Source organism: Cyprinus carpio, unplaced genomic scaffold, assembly GCF_018340385.1.
Source record: "Cyprinus carpio isolate SPL01 unplaced genomic scaffold, ASM1834038v1 S000006530, whole genome shotgun sequence".
Lineage (NCBI taxonomy): Eukaryota > Metazoa > Chordata > Actinopteri > Cypriniformes > Cyprinidae > Cyprinus > Cyprinus carpio.
The window spans coordinates 1,120,147-1,141,110 of NW_024879195.1; the positions used below are offsets into that span (position 1 = coordinate 1,120,147).

Here is a 20,964-nt window from a genome sequence, read left to right on the forward strand (position 1 = left end):
TGCAGGGGGGCGTTTCCCAAAAGCATCGTTAGCTTACTACGGTTGTTAGTTCCACTGAACTCTATTGGTAGCGAAGGAACTTGTGACCATAGTTGGTATTAGGGAAACGCACCCCATATTAGAAATGATGGGGAAGAAAACGTCTCGGGTTACAAATGTAACCATGGTTCCCTGAGTAGGGAACGAGACACTGCGTCCTCTAGGGGTCGCTATGGGGAACACCTCGTCGTGACCCGTGTTTGAAGCATACTTTAAAAAAACACCAACAAGTTGGCCACCGGCAGCCTCTGACGTCACTACCGGCGCGACTATAAACAGGCACCGGGATGACACATCATTCACTTCTCCATCTGAAGCTTGCGTCCGAAGCATGGCAGGGAGCTAGAGGACGCAGTGTCTCGTTCCCTACTCAGGAAACCATTGTTACATTCGTAACCTGAGACGTTCCCTTTTAAGGGAACTCTGAACTGCGTCCTCTAGGGGTCGCTATGGGGAACAGTATACCCACGCTGCCATGCTGAGGGGAGTGCAGGCCAGAATCATGGCGAACACTAAATACCAACTCTACCATTTCCATGGGAGTTGCCCCTGGGACGTTTAGACGGCTGTCTGTGACAGTACACCTTATGGCCAAAGGTCTAAGCTACATACCCAACTTAATTGTTAGGGCCTCAGCCTGGGGTAGAGCTGAAGGCTTGGAATGAGGAAAGATTCCTTTAAAGGGATACGGCTAGGAACCTAGCATTTTATACTAAGTCCTATACTAAGTAATTTACATGACGAGGTGTTCCCCATAGCGACCCCCTAGAGGACGCATTTCGAAGTTCCCTTGAAAGGGAACTTTACATTTCTGGAGAGCCGAATCGCTAAACTTTGTTAGCACAACTTGCTGCCACCAGTCTCTGCTCCTTACCCTCATCCATAGACGGTGCGTTGAACACAACAGCAGCCTAGGTAACCCCAGCTGAAGTGGCATTGTCATCACCTTTCTATGGTGCCGAAAAAGTATGGAATACAACCATACAAATGTGTTTTGCATTAGACAAATTAAAACAGGGGCCAACTACGCACCTGCTCTTTCTGAGTCCATAATTTGTGCTGTGCAGTGGGGTAAACATTGTGTGAATAATGGCGGTAAAAAAAGTAAAACACAATTCAAATAATACAAATAATGGAAATTGCATGTAAACGGGAGTGAAGATCTTTGCTCTTGACATGTAAACATCATAATGTGATTAAGTCTTTATTCTGATTATTGGAAATAATCACATTATTCGTGCACATGGAAACAGTTGTGATACTTAATATTTCTGTGTAAATCGTGAATTTTTTTTTTTCTTCATGATTATTTTATAAATACAAAGTTCAAACTACCAAAAAAAAAAAACTAATCTTTTGTAAAATTACAAAAGTCTTTTCTACCACTGGTATTTAATTTTATGCATCCTTGCTATTAGTGTCTTCAAAAAAAAAAAAAAAAAAACTTTTGAATTGTAGTGTAGACAAAAATATTGGGCAGCACAACTGTTTTCAAGCAAATCAGCTATCAGAATGATTTCTGAAGATCATGTGACACTGAAGACTGGAGTAATTATGCTGAAAAAATAAAGCTATGCATTACAAAAATAAATTATACTTTAAAATATATTTAAAAACTTTTGACCAGCTGTGTACATTGCTACATTTGTGAAAAACACAACTTGTAATAAACAATGCACACATTCTCAAAGAACTTACATTCTGGTGATTACTGCCTTCCCTCACTGCTGTCTTCTTCAGTCGTTCCCAGACTTCCTTATTTTTCATCTTTCCCTTGAATCTACACAAACATAAACAAATAAAAATAATTAAACAAATAATTTTATAGACAATTTGGATAAGTCACGAATTGCAATAGTTATATAATCACAATACTCAATTATGGCAATATATTTTGAATCGGCACACAAGTATCAGGATAGTATTGAATCAGCAAATTAGCGTATCATCCCAGCCCTAGTTACTACAATCAAAACAATGAAACTCTCTTCAAGAGCGCACAATAACTGAGGTTTAAACTGTTTAAAGAAAAGGCTCAAAATATTGCACACATATAATACACATCATCAGTATCTCTTCCCTTGGTGTTTTGAGCAACAATGTTAAGTGAAACGTTACAAAACCTCTGTAAAACACTGACATTTTTGTTGTTGATTTAATCAACTGAATTCTTTCCCTTCGTATGCACATAGTTTCAATATAAGTATTTTGTGTTAATTGGATGTAATTTCAGTTAAGCACAGAGTATAAGTTATCCCAAAATAATTCAGCCATGTTAACTTTTGTGTTTGATAAATGTTTAGATTGTGTTATTTTTCCAGCACATCCTGAAGCTTTCAATGGGGCTAAAATCAGGACTCTGTGTGTGACCAGTTTCATGTATGAAAATGATTTCTCATGCACGCTGAATCACTCTTCATAGTTTGAGTCTGATGAATCTTATTGTCATACTGGAATATGTACCATGGGTAGTGGTTACGTCTTCCAACATGATTGTCTGAGAAATAAAAAGCTACTACACACTGTATCAGTTAGGGTTTAGAGAATTGTTGACAAACATACAACATGCCAGAAACATTAAATAACTGCAAAAATAATTCAATCCTAAAATTTGTTCGTATTGTAATTATGTTCTCATCGCAAACATGAATGTATGCAAGTTGAGCGTTAGATGTATATTTTTTTTAGTCAGATATTAAAAGTACTATAAACCAAATTCTTAAAGTGGTCCCTCAACAAACTTTATAGTGCAGAATATTATTTATGGTTTAGAAATATTTTCTGTATGTATTCTCTTTACTTATTTATTTGTTTCTTTTGTTACTTAATATTCAGTATGAAAATGTAGTGATCCTAAAGTTACTGATCTAAAATTCAGATATATGTGTGTGCTCTGATACCAGGTGTAACGAGGAGTCAGAGACGTTCGGATCCATATGCCAGTAGTTTATTATAGAGTGGTCAAACAGGCAGTTCAATCCAACAATAGCGTCAAGTGTGTAAAGGGATATCAAAAAAAAACAATAACAGTAGTACCAGGCAGAGGTCGGGGCAGGGGCGGGCGGCAGAGAATCAAAGGGACGGAATACACAATCCAAAACCAGACACGGAAAAGAACAAACACTAGGAAACCGCTACGTTGGGCACTGGGCACTCCAGCTGATGGTCGTGACACCAGGGTCTTTGTTTTGTGTTATGGACTGTCTGTCTGTGTATACAGTGGCTGGGGCACAGTATTTCAGCCCACTACAAAAAAGCTCAGAAGTATCTGTAAAATAATGATCACAATAGTGCATCTATAATGTGCAACAGAAATAGATTTTCTCTATTATCATTTTTCACCTTAAGACTTCATACAGTAAATAATAAAAAAGAGCAGAATAAAATCTTCATTTATTACATGACACTAACCCTAAACTATGGCATAAATTGCCCTCATATTCAGCCATTATGCAGTTTTTATATCTTCCACACACACAACTTTATTCTCAATTACACTATTAGAAACATCACACACAGACAGACAAACTTAGTAGTTTCAATAAACTTCTGAAAATATTCTTTAGAAGAAGCATGCTGCAGCAGAAGGAAATTGTGCTGCTCTGTGCTGTAAAGCACAAGGAGTTTTTGAGGAAGCATGTTTCACTGTGCATGGGGTGGGCACAGTGAAACATTTCACTTCATAAACCCCATAAAACGCAGACTTTTTGTTGTTGTTGTTTGTTGTTGTTGATTTAATCAACTGAATTCTGGCCACTGGTTCCACATAATTAGGGTGCACAGCTTCCTTTCTCATCATATAGTTTAAATATAAGTATATTGTGTGCATGTTTAAGTTATATCCCAAATAATTCAGTCATGCTAACATTTATGTTTGATACATGTTTTAGATTGTGTTTTTCCACTCCAGCACATCCTGAAGCTTCAATGAAGCTAAGATCAGGACTCTGTGGTGACCCGAATTCATGTATGAAAATGATTTCTCATGCTCCCTGAGTCACTCTGTCACAGTTTGAGCCTGATGAATTCTTATCATTGTCATCTTGGAATATGTGTACATCTTCCATCATGATTGTCTAAGAAATAAAAAAGCCTACACAGTTAGGGTTTAGAGAGAATTGTGCCAACATACTACAACATACCAGAACACATATTCACTTCAAAAAATAATTTAAATCCTAAAATCTTAAGTATTTGCTTTTTTTCAAATTCAACCGGCGGCTTTTCTTGTGTATTTTGTTCTATTTTAACAAGAGTTTTTTTTCTCCAATCATTTAAATGTAGTGGGCTAAAAACACCTACTTAAGCAGTCCTCAAACATTATAGCGTGCAACATTAATTATAGATTTATTTATTTTTGTTTTTTTTATGGTTATTTATTATTCATTCATCATTCATTCATTCAATCATTCATTCATGTATTTAGTTTTAAAAAGCTTTTTCATTGAGAAGTCAGATAAATGTGTGTGCCTTGACAACAGGGGTGTTTGTTTTTGTTATGGTCTGTCTGTCTGTGCATACTGGGGGCTGGGGCACAGTATTTCAACTCATTACAAAACAGCTCAGAAGCATCTGTAAATTAATGATCAGTGAATCCATCATGTGCAATCAAATAGATTTTTCTCTATCATTATTTTCATCCTTAAGATCATACAGTAAAATATCAAAAAGAGACTATTAAATTCTGTACTTATTATCTGCCCATATAGACTATACACTACAGCATGACACACACACTGCCATTGTATGTAACCATTTTGCAGTTTTTATATCTTACACACACACAAAAGTCAAATTAAAGCTTCATAATAATATTAAATGACAATAATGCACACCCAATGTTTAAGGGGGAAAAACCTGACTATGATTGAAGATTCAGGTTTTTTTGTACAATTCTGTGACTGTTGCATGCATGTGATCTGTAAAATTCAATGAATTTGTAATTTTTTATTTTGTTTTGAAATATTCTTGTCTTGTGACAATTCTGTGTAATTTGTTGCATTATGTGAATTTCATTATTTTTTTTTCTTGTACATATAATGTATGTATTTATAATTTGTTTTTTTTTTTATCTTTCCCTAATACTGCCATCATTATTTTATTTCCTGTCAAACAACAGTTTCACTTAAACCTTAGAGCTATACTGAACTTCATTCACAATGACACTATTTAGAAACATCACACGCAGACACACAAAGTTTAAGTTGCAGTAAATGAGGAGATTGTTCTATTTATATTCTGATATCATGTTTTATCTTTATTCTGTGTCATATGAGCTCAAGTGAAACTGAAATGGGCTGTTTTTGTAAAACAGTTTTTAACAGATCGGATAGATGCTTCCAAACAACAGTGTGCAGGTGTTTCCTGGTGATACCGTCAGAATCCAAACCTCTGAGCTTTTGATTGAACTGTTAAAATAACCTCATGCATTTCTTCTCTAGATGCGCTCTGACGTTTGGTGTTTTAACAATAGTAGTCTTTGTTATTTTATATATTTTGTATCAAATATTTAATAATTACTTAGTATAAAAACACTCTGCAAACCAAAATTGAACTTGAACTTGTAATTTCATCATGCACCCATAACACATCTCAAATTAGCTGTATAATTATTTTTAATAAAATTATGAATTTGATTCAGTTGTGGATGTTTTTCATGTGTTCATGTTAATGTAAAATTACCCCATAGACTTAACTTAAATGTGTAGAGAGAGAGAGATGAGAGAGAGAGTCCCCATGAAGGATGAACTCCAAGTAATCTTTTTCAGAATTAGATGGCAAAAAGCACATATGCAAGAACATGGCATATATATGATCAATATATCTTACAAGATTGCCGTCAGGGGGCATGTTTAGAGTTTCGAGATTTTGAGGACACTCAAGAAGCTGTGCTTAGGGAAATCCAGCAGATCAGTGGCAGTCCTGGGTCCCCCGTTTGGGACCCCCCAGTGGTTTGCATGTTGCCTTTAAAACATGCTACTGGTACACTGTAAAAATTAGTGTAAATTAACTGTTAAAATATATGTGTAATAACTAGTTATTATCTATAGGTTAGCCGTTTTCCCATACTATTATAATAAATTGTAAAATATCTAACCAGACGATTTCATATAATTTTACAGCAAAATGCTGTTAATTGTACAAGTTTTTAGAAGTAAAAACATATATAGCATTTACTGAAAACACTGTCAAACAACTACTGCAAACTGAATATTCCAAAGAATTCCCGCTGCGTGAGTATTTTTTTTAAAATAATTTTTGCTTAAAAGGTTTTTGTAATCTAAAATCTTTTGTTTTATGGTACATCTTCTGTTGTTTAATGAAATGTTTTATTGCATTATTTTAGTTGTCATGTGTCATTCTAGCATACCACATCTGCTAAAAATCGTGTATCTTTTACAGTGTAGATGCTGATGCAAAATGGCTTCCATATCAGCACAGTTATGTGCTTCTGATATGAACACACGTTAGGTCACCATGCTACTTGTGTAATATTGCGGTTTTATAACAAAAGTTTGACACCATTAGCAACACGTTAGTGTAAATAAATAGAAGTGTCTTTTAAAAACTACTTCCTTCTGGAGCAGCTGAATTAAATCTCAGTTTGACAGTTTATCAGATGAGTCCAGGCCTGGCATTATTACTAAACATTAAAAATCACGTTCAGAACTAGCAAAGGATTGCACTGCTGTAGAGTATTTACTAAAGAGAGATGTACTGAAAAGAGTGACATCTGCATCTGATACAGCCTTCATACTCTTTCAGGCTCAGTCTCCATAATTCACAATAAAACATCATTTCTCGTTCAATGTCCAATGAAGAAGAGTTATCTTTTGTTTTAAGATCCGTTCAGCTGCTGTTAAGAGGATTTGCGATCCTGCAAGGTGTTTGCTGAAAGTAAAACAAAAAAAAAAAAGTTCTTTGTTTGCAATTCAGTTTCTTTTTAAATAAAAAAAGATTTTATTATTTTGGGGATCAGATCCATGACAGTTGATTGTTTGTATGTAGGCCAATGAATGAATGAATGACCTGATAATTTTGTTTACATTATTTTGATTGATTGGGTAGGGGCAGATTACAGGAAGGGTTTGGTTAAGTTTATATATAAGGGCCTAAAACTACGGTGTTTCAACTTTTAATATCAGTGACCTTCATGTTTCCTGGATAGTTATAGAACATTAGTGCTATATCTTTAGTTGCCAAATCATATCTCAGACCTAATATATAATATAATTATAAAGTATAACTTTTCACTGAATCCATTTAAACCAGAAAGGTAAAATAACAAATGTTGGCTTTGAGGTTTGATCACATGAACTATATTGCTTCTTCTTGTGGGTTTTTGGTTATGTAACTCAAAGGCACCAGTCACTGTGTTCTACTTCGCGACTATACTGGGGGAAAGGAACCAAAGTCACCGGACATTTCCTCAGGTAAGATATTGTCGATATCTTTCTGTATTCCATTTTTTATACAATTTTGAAAGAGATTCAGATAAGTGGTTCTTGACACAAGATAACAATCAGTCATATTTACACATTTTTGTGCTATGCTAATAGTGGAAAGGGCGACGTCGGTTACTCATAAACAATATCGAGTACAAACTCTTCGAGATTAAAGAAAGTGCGCACCTAAACTAAAATATCTCAAAACTAGTCGCTCTTTGATAACGGAGGCCATGTGGCAAAGGACAGTGTAGAATATACTATTAGGGGTTATGGTATGACTCTTATCGTAAATCTTCTCGTTGTGACGAAGCCTTTGACTACTGGGGGAAAGGGAACAGATGGTGACCGTAACATCAGGTAAGATTGTTAGTTTTTTTTTGTTTAGTTAGAGCCAAACAACAATAAGATAAATTAATTTAAAAAAAAAATAAAAATGCATGTTTAGTAGCCAGGCTTTTTAGTCTACTAGTTTAAAAAGAGAGGGAGAAAAAAATCATGGACAAATGTTTTGCAAAGGATTGTAGCTGGGTTCGCTGATATATATATATATATATAGATATATATATATATATATATATATATATATATATATATATAGATTATATATATAATATATATATAATATATATTATGTATTATATATATATCTATATGATATCTATATATATGATAGAACAAATAAATAAAAAAGTCGTTAGAGTTTTTTGTGGCGCTATGAAGAAATGATAAAAGTATCAACTGTGACTAACGCTTACTTTGGACTACTGGGTGAAAGGCACGTCGGTCACAGTGACATCTGGTAAGAAGACACATTTAAAATCATTTCATAAACATTGACATGTGTTTTAAAATATATAGCAAAACTAAATGTATCAGACCGCTTGTTCGTTTTGCAAGAATGAAAACGTACTTAGACTGAAATAAAATTCCATAAAAAGTTCAATTTGTGGCTTAGGAAAAGTTTAAATAAAAAGTGACTTTGTCATAACGATCGTAACAAATAATAAAAAAAAAAAAAAAAAAACTACTATTTTTGTAAAGCAATATCCATGGCGAAAAACTGTCAGTGTGCAATGCTTTTGACTACTGGGGGAAAGGAACCATGGTCACTGTCTCGACAGGTAAGAAACACCTTCTAAACTAAATCTGTTCTAATTACGAAAAAAAAAAAAATTATGTAGGTAGGTTAGGCTAATTTGTCCAAAAAAGTTGTTTTTCTAATATTAAGCAATATTTAAATGTCCCCTTAAATTTACTCTAGCGATTAATTATGAATAGTTGCATTTTTACATAATTTGATGTTGTAGGCCTACACGGAATTCAGATAAGACAACGGCAATCGGCTTACAGGTCATTTAACAGATCCTGGGCATGTTTTAAATTCATTTTTATACTGAGCGCTGTAACATTAAAAAAGGAATTAATTAATCGTGTACATGGGCTTTCGACTACTGGGGGGACGCGGCACCAAGAGTCACCTGTTACAAACAGTAAGATTTTATTATTAATTGCAAGGACATAGTAAGTAAAATTAAGACAACTTGTTATATATTAATTGAAACTAACTATGAAATTACTGTCAAATTAATGGGTATTTTTTTAGAAAATGTAAAAGACTAGGCTAGGCCTACATCAATTTTATAATAGTGTGTTTTCGGCTGTAATAGCTGGCTAAAAATAAAACATTTAAAATAATAACTAATTAACAGATTAGTTTATTGTTAAACGACTTGTTTTAAATCTATGCTGCAAACGAAAAAATAAAAGACAAATGACTGCACCATGTCTCGCGGCGTTTTTCTACCCGGATACAGCCATTAGGCCTACGTTTTTATATTTTTAAACAATAGATTTGCATCCCGTGTTATTAAAATAGAATTACACTGTTTTTAAATAATGAATAAAAGTAAATAAAATGAATAAAACAACGGCCTAGGTCTTTGGGCTCGATAAAGCAACAGTAGGCTATTTAATAAATATTTGCAATTAAATCGAATTAATCATCACTTTTTTCGCAAGAGTTCATGGTTTACAAACTGCTATATATCGTGGCTCTTATTTCAAATTCGAAACAAACTTTGAAACAAAACGGAAAAAATTACTCCGGCAGTCAAACGTCCCAGTGACGTTAGATAACACTTTATTGCAGCATCCAAAAGAAAGAAATGTTTTACCTAAGTTCGTGTGTTTTATTATGCGGCTCATTCGAAATAGCCTACTTTATTCTAATTGGTCAATCAGCGTCTACTACTAAAATAGCAGTTAGGCTACCCCGGGCTGACCTGTTTCAAAATAGCTGTGCTCCGTGTTCTGCCCTCCTCGGTCTCCACAATTTCAAATCAATATTTAATATCCATTAGTTGCCTACATAAGACCTACTTAGAAAAGTAGGAAAGTAGGGATTCCTGGAAAGTAAGGGGGGGGGGGGGTGGGGGGGGGTGATAATCGGGGACTATTGACTTCGCAGCGTATTCTCGTGTTAAAACTCAATCATAATTGTTTTATTTATTATATCTTAATTGATAATTTATTTCATTTTAGTTTAACTTTGTTATAATGTTTTATATCATTAAATAATTCATCCAGTCATTCATTTGAGATGTAGCCTAGTCTAGGCTGTCCTAATAGGTCTAATAGTGTTCATAATGTACTAATTACATTGAATGTGTATGGGCTTGAGAACGATGAATTGTCTCTTCAGTGAAAAAATCTGCGCCAAAGTCAAACATCGCCATGTCCCAGTGTACTCCTGATTCTACTGGGGTCCTTCAATCATCGGTGCAATGCATGGAAAGAGGTTTTCTCACCCTGCGGCTGACTCGCTGACTTTTAAATGTGACGGATTATAATACGAAGGGAGGTTGAGGTGATTTCGTGCAGTATCTCAGCATTCGGGAGTGGTGGAGAATATACCAAAATCAGCCATATGCGCATTAGTAAAAGCGATTGGAATCATACAAAACCTTATACAAATGTGAAGCCTTCAAAATCCTAACGGCAAAAAGTAGCCCCTTGTTGCTCCACGTAAGTTACTTTCACATTATTATTATTATAATTTTTACATTAGTTATCTTCAATGTGTCTTTCTATTGTATATTGCTGTTGGATTCACGGGAAATACTTAATTTCTGAGCCTATGTCAGGGCATATGCAATGACATATGATGACCCCCGCCCCACTGTATAAACCCAAAATAGAGAAAAAAAAAAAAATGTTTTTTTGGGGCTTTTTTTTTTTTTTTTTTTTTTTTAACAATATCATTAGATTATATATATATATATATATAATATATATAATATATATATATATATATGAAACATTTAACATATTGAACTATTGTAGTTCAAACTCAACTACAATGCAATAGTCTGTTGCTAGCTCACACGCTAGATTCACGCTAAATATGTGTACATAAGTTTGCAAAATGTCGGATGTCCTCCACACAGTTTCACTGGATGTAATCGTTGTTTTAAATTGCAGGGAGTCCAAGAGATCCAACCCTGAGCTTGGTTCCCGTAATAACCTTAAAAAGTAAATCTGTCATGTGTATCATTGAAGATTTCTACCCCAAAAACAACCTCTCGGTACCCCGATGGGAAAATAAATAATACAAACAGCATGAGCCAGCTAAAACTGGAAAGTAAACTCAATAATCAAGGTTATTATAACGGATACAGTTTTTATGAAGTCAGCAGTGACAACTGGGATGTGGATACTCAGTAACGTACCTGTGAGGTCAACACACCAGGGAAAACAGTTTTAACCCACACCGAGGCAAACTTCAAAGGTACGTCATCTAATGTTGATTTGCTCTATCTAGTTCACACGTTTAACCCTTTCGCAGTAAATTTAAATATTTCTAGGTGAGCCACCAGCATGAATTTTTTTTAGGCGATCGTTGTTTTAGAATGTGTCGCCTTATTGTTTCCATGGCAACGGCGTCATGTTTGTCACGTCACAAACGCAGCCACAATAGATCTGTATGACACACGTGATCGCTTTTATTCCTTTTTCCTGTTTTATTCAAAATATTCACAAACATGCTTACTATTATTATGAAATATCTGATATTCCGATTCTGAAATATGTGCAAGTAAAATCTATTTGGTAGTTTAAACACTTTTATATCGAATGTGTGTTAGTTGATTTATACCGGGTGATGGGCGCCCGCCATGTTAGTTAGTGGGATTTACAGCACGCAAATTCATCCTCTCCTCCCGAAACACGTTAAAGCAGGTCTCGGTAAACTGGGAGAAGAGCAGAGTAAACTTTATACCTACACAATCTGTATATGATAGCAGTAAAACATGTCGTCAGATTATATTTGTAAAGATCATTATTGCCGTTTTGCCATAGACATCAGCGTGTATTTTACAAACTGTAAATGTATGGTTTTGATAGTACTTAATTGTATTTAAATGTCCTGAAACCTAAAAATAGCATTATATGGTTGAAAACACTGAATATTTGTGATAATATGAACAGGACAAGCGCTCAGCGCGTCCGCCAGCCAAAAGCGCGAAAGCGTATTTAAATTCAGCAGTTGATGACGTGACGCGCTAAAGGGTTCACTTCTGTTTTAAATTCACACAAACGATAAACTTCTTCAAACTGATCCCAATTCACATATATACACATATATTAGATATTTATATCACGGATGACACCAAACTTACCACATTAAGTAATATTTACTTTCTTTCTTCTTTGTAGCTAAATTGTCACTGATAAGGGAGTCACCAATTCAGAAAGAACTATTTGTTTATGATAAATTGTCTTGCAAGCTGTTGTTTTCTGGAGATGTAAAAGTGCAAGATACTTCAGTATCATGTAAAGTGAAGGATGAAAGTGTAACCACTGAGAAGTATCACAAACAGGGAATGTGAATTTTCTACTGACACTTCACAGAACAATTTAAAAGAATTCACAATGTCACTGTTGACACAAATAAATGGTTTGATGGTGAAATGGTCACCTGCACCATCCGTGACACAAATAACAAAGACATCAAGCGTTGGAGATCATTTTTCAAAAAGGAGGTAACGTCAGTTGTAAAAACTCTATGTGTGATTATGATAGATGCTTATAATTTAATTGCCCTGGCAAAAAATTAAAATAAAATAAAATATTGCCTTTAAGCACAATTGAAATTATGTATGTTAAAAAGATTAGACTGCCTTGATACACTGTTGTTATTCATTATTGTGTGATTTTTCTGTGTTTGTTCAATGAACCTTTATTACTTCCTCCTCCAATTCAGATGGAAATAAGCCCACTGTTACCATTTACAAACCCGATAACATCAAAGATCATATCTCTCATGTGTGTGAGGTCACCAGCCCTAAACTCGGCGATGTCTATGTAATATGGAAAGTGGGTGATGAGCCTTACATAGAGGGATCGACCAGTGCTCCCATCCATCAAAAGGACTCCACGTCTGTTTTCAGCATCCTAACAATGACAAAAGGAAGAGTAGATGAACAGCTCAGCACCACCATCACCTGTGCAGTCATTCATGCCAACATGGACAATAGAAGAGCTCCATTACAAAGTGTCAACAAGCCAAAGTAAACAGAAAGAAGTTTCATGTGATTAATGTGCAAGCATTTCCAAACTGCATGTTCATCTGTTGTTCAGTGTTTCAGGGCTTTTGGTCCTGTTGCTCTCTCATCAGATTTGTAAAGTGTCTTCACTGTTGGTTTTTGTGCATATTTCTGTCTCTCTGTCTGTATCACTTTACTGCATGGGTCAAACATCAATGTCAAATTACACTCAAGACTAAATGTTTAATTTGATATTTACTTACATGTTGCATGTAAGTAAAATATGGTCACATGAAAAACATTGTCAGAATGATATCATAAAGCTTCTTTACGTCTTGTTCTGTGCTTACTGTACTGCTGTTAGTCTATAATATAACATGCCATTTTTGTGTTGTTTTACAAGCAATAAATATTTGTTTGCATGATTTAGTCGAGCTCTGAATTTTATTTTATTTTTTGCCGATTTTTTTTCTCTCCTGTGTCTGTCTCTAGTAAAGCCCCTTAATCAATTCTTAAGATAAACATCAAAATCATAAGGAATTATTGGCCTTTTCAAACAATAAAAACATACAGATGTTATATGTGATGTTTTTATGTGCACTTGTATTTTTAGTATGTCAGTTGAAACATAGTAAGTTACTTGATAAGCAATACCATAAATGTAAAAAATATACGTTTGTATGTTTTCTAATGCACTATCAATGCTAACAGACAGGATTATAATATTGTGTATGTTTGTCTCTTCAGTGTACACTCAGTTGTGTGTGTGCAAATGAATGTATGTGAGTACTGGTATGCAGTACATAAAGGCAGACATGTGCGTAAGTGTTACTAAATAGATGTCTAATAATACTGGACTTTACATTCAGGATGTATGATTTAGTTTTCATATAGTTTCGCACACCATGTGCTTACCATACATATGTCTCCTGTACATGTGTTTTCTTTTTCAGGTGAGCCACCAGAGCCAGAGACAGGCTTTGCTCTGGACTGCAATAAAGATGTTCTTGAGGAGGATGAGTTCAGAAGTCTCTGGTCCACTGCCACCTCATTCATCTTCCTCTTCCCTCTTCTCTCTGACCTACAGCGCTGTGCTCAGCCTCTTCAAGGTATTACAAATATTACTGAATATCGTGCAGAGCATTTTAAGTAAGATGATTCCTTTTACTGCATGTTTTTAGCATGCTATAATTTAGATTGTATTATATCTTCAGTGTGTTTTTAACTATAATATATATGTATATATATATTTCCCAGGTGAAGCAGTGATGATTTGTAAAAGAACTTGTGAAGACCCCAAGGTTTTTCTTTGTTTTTGTGACTGTAATTTAATGTTAGTCTAATGTATTTGGAAATCAAAAAAGGAAAATAACCACTTCATCTCTATCTATCTTTTTGCTCAGTTTATTCCTGTATTTCTGTACGCTTGTATGAAAAAACATAGAGGCTTTCTGAGAGTGAATAATTTACCTCTCTGTGCTCGCATTTTTGAAGACACTGACAAATATGTACACATATCAATAAAGTCTTATTATATCTCTGTCAAAATTAGATTTTATTTTTTTAAATATTGTATCAGCCTCTTACTACAAATGACATTATCTTGCATTTTCAGCTGTGATATTAGTAGAGATCCCTCAGGACATACTAAACTGTGAGAATATTATGTAAAAGAATATACAGCCATGACCTCAATCTTGATGTGTTTGCTGCTTATCTAAAAGTATGAGGGGAAAAAAATCTGAAGATTTCTGATGAATTGATAAATCAAACAGATTAATAAAGTAAAGCTTTTGAACACCTTTATTTTGAAGAGAGAAATCATTTCTCAAACAGATCTGAAAAATCTCAAATTTTTAGTTATTATTTTTATGTTATTATAAGACTGATTCAAACTGCACTCAAATTCCTAGAAAAGCTGAAATTTATGGTAATGCAAATGTGCATTGCAATGTGTTTCACATAACATTTTACTGTGTGTTTCTCTCTCGGTTTGTGGGTGTTGTATATTTCATCTCTGGGGATTCTGGGGATCCACAAGAGCAGATGAACATCTCACATTCAGCAGCTGCAAAACTGTCAAGCACTTTTTTAAATTCTTAATAATGGCCAAACAGTAATAAACTGAACAACCCATGTGCAGTTTCTAGCAAGCATAATGAGCTGCAAAGAAATTAAAAAAAATAAAAAAGGTCATGTTGTAAAATGCACATTTTATAAACATTGTTTATATATCCTCTTAATATGCTCATTAAGATTCACTTTAATTACATTTTTTGGTCTATCCCAAAATTATGCCCCTTGAAACTGATAATTTCGGAGTGTTTGCAATAAAACTTCACAATTATTTTAATGTCTCAGAAATGTTGCTTTGCTGATATATGCAAATATGCTGGGCGAGTGTTTCATTTGACTAAGTACCCATACTCTCGAAGGAATATTGAATCTCAAAACTAGATGTATTCGAGAGCATCTGTGTATTCAGGTCTCTCTTTCTTCCTCTCTTTCGTTTGCTCACACTGCTGATGTGAAACTGCATTCATGTTGATGACTAACAATTCTTAGGAAGGTTAAAATGTTCAAATTTAAAACCGAAGCCAGCAACGACTTATTTTATTACACTTTATTAATGTTTATATTTTATTTATATATATTAATGCTATACATGGTTTTTATTTTACACTTATAATGCGTAATTCACAAATGAAAAAAAAAAAAAAACCCCTTTTTTAATTTGGAAAAGATGAAATGTATAATTTCTTATATAAATTAACTTTATTGCAATCACTACGAATAAAAACAGTTATTTAAAAAAAGTACACTACTTTTCTTAACATTTAGCCTACTCAAAAGTTAATAAATGTTATGGGTAATGCAAGTTTTAAAAATAATAAGTTTTAGGTAATGTAATATTTAATATATATATATATATATATATATATATATATATATATATATATATATATATATATATATATATATATATATAGTAGAGTATAGTATAGTATAGTACAGTTTCTGAATGCATATGGCGCTAAAAAGCAAAGTCCTCCAAATGCATTTCATGCAAGGTCATAAACTTAGCCTCCTTTTTTTTCTTTTTTTTTTTGTGTTGCATCTTGCTGACCCTTGCGCCCTCTCAGTGGTGAAAACTATTTACATTGATGTCTTTTACAGTCACGAGTCCTCAAGCGAAACCGAAGATGCAGTTAGCATATGACCAACTGAGTTTTGAAATGCATTTTGTGTGAAGATTTGATGTTTTAGCCTTGTCTCGGACCCTATCTACTATCTAAACAAAATTATATACGTCAGATAAGTCCCTATGAAATCGTAATAATACAGGCTTAATAGATAAACTATGAGAAAACAGAAAGCATTAGTTCATCACTTGACTTGGACTTTCGTTCTGTTTTCATGTGGCAGGCGCATGTCGGCTGCATACAGAAAGAGAAATGATTCGTTCGCCTCCTGACTGCGTTACACACGTCACGTGACAGCAACCGGTGCAAAAAAATAAAATAAAAATAAATTATATATATATATTAATAATGGTAGCCTACATATATATATATATATATATATATATATATATATATATATATATATATGTGTAGGCTACCATTATTAATACTAACATATGCACATGAGGTACTGTAGTATTATGTACCTTTAATTTACTATTTGTGCACCTTAAAGAGGTAATTAAGTTAAGGAGTATTATTTCACCGTGACAGCTTTTGCACCTACTTTTCTGAGAGTGCATAAATTCTTATCATAAACTAAGCAAAACCAAACAAACAAAACAAACTAAAAGTTCATATTCAAAGCCAGTACTAAACAGTTAAACAGTGCATACAACTTTTATCTCTTTTTTCTTTCAGAAATGAATATAAAAGTTTCGAGATCTACTGACTCAACTAATGAATTGATTTAGGATAAATTGTAAGCTATTTTAATCCAGTTCTTGTATGATATGGCCTTCTGTGTATTGTGTTGTTACTGATTAAAAGAAAACATACTCGGGTCTCCTGAAACAAAAGATTTCTTCAAAAAACGAACAACTCATCACTAAGAATGGTGAGAGAAAGTCCTGTGATTATTAGGATATGATGTGAGCTCAGCAGGAGTGCACTTGAATGACCTCCATTTTGAGGAAAACCACAGTGATGTAAACATTTCAAATAAGGGGATTATTATTACACCAGGGTTACACTCTGGCACACTCTTATCAAACTATGGTGTGCATAATGGGACATCCTTCATTATGTTTATCAATCTGTGCCTTTTATTCCAGCGTTGACAGAAGTCACAGAACAATTAACTTTTAAATTCGCTTTATTTCGTTGAAAGCATTTACTGTAATTCAAATTCTCATGAACGTTTAATCTGTGCTCAAATTTATTTATTTATTTAGCCTATTTGTTTATTTATTTATTTGTTTATTTTGAGTAATAATACTAAAATGACCAAACATGTTAAGCACTGAATAGAACTTAATAAGATGAATCAAATACAAAATCTACAGGCTCTAGATGCTCCTTATAGTGAATGGATAGATCTACATTCAAAGCAATAAAGTATGAAAAATTAGTGGAAAAGTTGGCTAGAAATTAGTCTTCGTAAGTACTTTATTTTCATTGATCATTTTGATGCTCCATAAAGCTCCATATATGCTTTTCTGCATGTTGGATTATTTGTTGTTTGAATCACCTTTACAAGAATTTCTTGAAAAGTCTGACATTTCTCTCTCTACTCTGCTTTATAAACACCCAGAAGTAGAGCATTAGTTATTGTCCGGCTTTATACTACTGTGCTATAACTACGGCCACACTAATTTAAACCTGTACATAAACTCTACGAGACCCGAGACTAAATTAAATATCTTATATTATATATTAAATATATCCCGAAATCAAAAGTAGCACGTTGAAACATCCACCGAGCAAATCGAACAAAATTTTATTTTATTTTTATATTTGTTTAATAGAACAATAGTTCTGACTCTGCAAACATACTGGCTGGGTTTCACGATAACGCTGTTTCTTAGCACTATAGGAAGACTCCAAAGGTATGCCTTAGCTAAAGGTGTACCTGTTCTAGACGTGTTCCCCGAAATATACATTAGGAGGCTGCTTACAGCAATCAGTGTTGCCCCAGATCCGGCCCAAACCTGCCCGCATAGATTCCACACGGGCCAGATGTGGGCCGAGTGGGCCTGTCTGGGGCCAACACTATGTTGCTGTCTGGGTGGAGGTATACCTTCTTACGTGCGACATTATCAGGTGCTGCCCATCGCAGTGGTGCTGAATTGGTTGATATCAGTGGCTCGAGAATCTATTATTCATTCTATGCAAGCGCTGCTTCAGTGCTTTATGTGAGAAAAAACGTCTCAGGTTATGACTGTAACCATGGTTCCCTGAGTAGGGAACTTCGAACTGCGTCCTCTAGGGGGTCGCTATGGGGAACACCTCATCGTGACCCGTGTCTGAAGCATACATTGAAAAAAACACCAACGAGTTGGCCACCGACAGCCTCTGACGTCACTACCGGCGCGACTATAAACAGGCACCGGGATGACACGTCATTCACTTCTCCGTCTGAAGCTTGCGTCCGAAGCATGGCAGGGAGCTAGAGGACGCAGTGTCTCATTCCCTACTCAGGGAACCATGGTTACATTCATAACCTGAGACGTTCTCTTTCAAGGGAACTTCGAACTGCGTCCTCTAGGGGTCGCTATGGGGAACAGTATACCCATGCTGCCATGCTGAGGGGAGTGCAGGCCAGAATCATGGCGAAAACTAAGTACCAACTCTACCATTTCAATGGGAGTTGCCCCTGGGACATTTAGACGGCTGTCTGTGACAATACCCCTTACGGCCAAAGGCCTAAGCTACATACCCAACTTAATTGTTAGGGCCTCGGCCCGGGGTAGAGCTGAAGGCTTGGAATCAGGAAAGATTCCTTTAAAGGGATACGGCTAGGAACCTAGCATTTTATACTAAGTCCTGCCTGTCACACAGGGGCTACCGCTTGCTTCCGCAAAAGCTTGCTGAAGGAGCTGTCTCAACAGATCTCCAGTAGCAACACCCTGTTTAGATAGGTATCCGAGGATACATAGGTGGAGTGGCGCCCAAGATGAACGGGGCTTTTACAAACTCAAGAAAGGGCACGAAGCAACTGCGCGAAGCCCTCACCATATAGGATTTTAGAAAGAATGCAGAATACTAGCGTGTGAAAACTTACCACAGTGTGGATTTCAGAAAGTGTGCAAAGACTTCACGTGCACACTTACCATAGCATGGATTTTCAAATACTGTTCTAAGGAAGGGCTCTCGTGGCACTCTGATAGAGCAGCTCATAGATGGAATGTTGCATCTCAAAACAGTATGTTTGAGAGTCATCAAACTTGTAGGGTCAAAAATTATCAAAGACTTCTGCTTCCCTGTTCCAAACATATCTTGAGTAACAAAAGGGCCATTTGGCATTCCTGAAGGCACAGAAGTGCTGATATCGATCAAGGCCTGTAAGGCCAACATGTTTATACATCGGGGGGTCTGCTAATTGTCACACCTTTTGCACAGTGGGTGAAGCTGTAGTCTGCTGATTGGTCAGTTTGAATGTCTCACATTTGGGTTTCAGTCACATGGTCAAGGAAGGGATAAAAGAAGACTGTAAATGTTGCTCTCTCTCTTTCTCTCTGCTGGCTTTTCATTGCTGACTTTTTCCTTTGCTGGAGCTCTCTTCTCAGGGCTCTGCCCTCTGCCCTCTCTCTCTCTTTTTTTCTCCCTCTCTCCATCTTCCCCCCTCTCTTTCTCTCTCAGGTAATATTTTACATACATGTTAGGTACAATTAACTATATGTTTTACTATCCTTCATCTATGTTGTAACCAATTCAAGTGTAACCATAACAAAATATTGTTATTAAACCATTTCAATTATTAATTATGTGCTAACTAATCTTGATTCAATATTAATTTTGAAGTGCTACCCTATTGCAATACAATATAGTCACTTAATAGTAACGCTCTCCCACATATTTAGCTATTGTAACTGCGCTTATTTCCGTCATTGGTATAAGTGGCAGTGGGTGGTAACAGAACTAGAAATGTACAGTTTTATACCATCATGCTGATAACATTTCTTTAGTCCTTCGGGCAATCCTACAGCCTGAACCACTGTAGGGAAACCACCCTTACAACCTCAAATCTGTGTTCAGGATTGTTCATACAAAAGGTTTAATAGATGGAGCATGGGGCACATCAATTGAGTCCATTTCGATTTCTGACTATCACTGTCTTAAATAAGTTGCAGTTTTCGTAAATATATAAAAACTATACTTTCTTGTACGAGTAAGCAGGGCGCGACCGACTTAAAGGTAGATATTTACCCTGCATCAATGTTTAAGATCAGACTGACGAGTTTTTTTGTCCGGGAAGAGCATTCAATCGGCCGAAATGTTACTTCTAAAGCGATACCCCGGGTCTGCAGTGAACGAATAATTGAAAGTATGGGATTTTCAGAATACTCAAATATCTAAATTAATAAACAATCGATATCTGTGATCAGCTTTTGATAGAAATATTGCCCAAATTTAATGATCACGTGAAATTGGAGTCAGATTAAACAGGTAGCTAGACTAAAATTCAAAACTAAATCCTGATAAATTCAGAAGCGCAAATAAAAGACAGAATACGCATTAAACCTTCGACCAGGCTGCTGGATTCTGCTTTTTGGGGCTGGCGGGTGGATCCTTACAGGTAATACCTTTCGCTTTAATCTACTAGTAATAATGGATTAAGAATAATGCAGAATAAATCAAATATATAACAATTTTATTATCAGTCAGGTAAAATTGTATCATGCCAGTTACATAATGAAAATAATTAGAAGCCAATTTAGAAAGGATAGTGTAATTGTAAATCACATTGTA

At 35.1% G+C, this 20,964-nt stretch overlaps 1 pseudogene and 1 gene segment (V, D, J or C); both read left to right on the top strand.

Moving 5' to 3' along the window:
• Positions 1 to 20,964, top strand: part of LOC122143914 — a 102,126-nt pseudogene that overhangs the window by 66,730 nt on the left and 14,432 nt on the right.
• Positions 1 to 20,964, top strand: part of LOC109068660 — a 133,741-nt gene that overhangs the window by 45,812 nt on the left and 66,965 nt on the right.